Source organism: Poecilia reticulata, linkage group LG11 (assembly GCF_000633615.1).
Source record: "Poecilia reticulata strain Guanapo linkage group LG11, Guppy_female_1.0+MT, whole genome shotgun sequence".
Classification (NCBI taxonomy): domain Eukaryota; kingdom Metazoa; phylum Chordata; class Actinopteri; order Cyprinodontiformes; family Poeciliidae; genus Poecilia; species Poecilia reticulata.
In genome coordinates, this window is record NC_024341.1 from 12,947,887 (window position 1) to 12,949,329 (window position 1,443).

The window sequence follows — 1,443 nt, forward strand, 5'->3', positions numbered from 1 at the left end:
AATGTTTCTTCTTCTGCTTCAGCTATCCATGCTTTCCAGACAGACATATCGCGTTTACGTAATTTTTTTTTACTAATTGCTATTTGATGAGGGTGAAAAAGTGCTTTCTTATACTGTCAGTATGAACCCCATTCTGATTATAGAATACTCACCCAAGCAATAATTTAAGTTTATCAAAAGGAAATATAATTTCAGAAATAATTCTTTAGTCTATCATTATTATCTATTTCCTTATGTGTTTAAAACAATAATCCACTAAGTCTTTGTGGTGGATTCCCCAACCTGGTGCATTACTGCCCCCTTTTGGTAGAGTTTATGCATAGAGTCACTGCTATGCATTGGGAGAAAATCAAGTATTGCCGCTGAAAACAATAATTAAAAGGCAAATTTGATTTATTTACATTTTTGCACATTTATTTAAAAATTTCTAACAGTAATGTAAATTCCTTAATCAAATATTTTGTCATGATACACATATTCAGAATTAAGTAAATGGAATATTAAATGTTGTTCATTTAGATATGTATAAAAAACCATGCGACTGAGTAATGAAAAGTGGTTTATTAAAATCAAAAATGTAAATTTCTCCTGCTGGTGATTCTGTTTTAGATATCTGAAATAACAATAAGGTACTTCACAGAACGTGTTGGCAAATCAATTGTCCTATGACAAACATGTAAATTATCTCCGATGTAAAATTTTCCTGAAATTTTTATTTTGTCCAGGAAAAGATTAATATTGGCAAAATAATGTCTTCCCATTTATATGATGAATTAGCTTGCCATAGCCTCCAACAGAGTTTAGAGGGAGGGTTCACATCGCACCGGTCCCTTTGTTAAGCGCCAGTGTCTTGTCTGCTGGTATTGTTCGCAGTATTTGTTGAGGTTTTGTTTTTTAACCCCATTCACAAAGCTGGTCGTGCTAAAGATTTGCTGTACTCGCTGTTGCCTCAGTAAAATAAACATCCCAGAAAATTAAATAAACACTAATTAATGAGATAAAATACCGTAGCAAATAATATAAGATTTGGCATCGATGTCAGAGAATTATCAATTAAAATTATGTAAAGAATGTTGGTATTAATTCCTCAGTTTGTTGGGTGGTGATCAGTGGTGATAGAAAGACGTCTAGTTGTGGTGGACGCACAAAGCAACCGGGTCTCCACGGTAACGGGGTGCGTGCAGCCATGGCAGCGGCGCGCTGCACCGCACGGCCATCCAGTGCGTATAGCTTCAGGACGCTCCGCTACATCTCAGGAATGTGAAGGGACGGCGTGGAAAAGAGAGGGGGTGTTACCAGGAGAATAAATAAATAATTAAATAAAGAGACCCCCAGCGGGCATTTGGGAATGTGCCAGTGTCCACCCAGAGACACACACACACACACACACACACACACACACACACACACACACACACACACACACACACACACACACACACA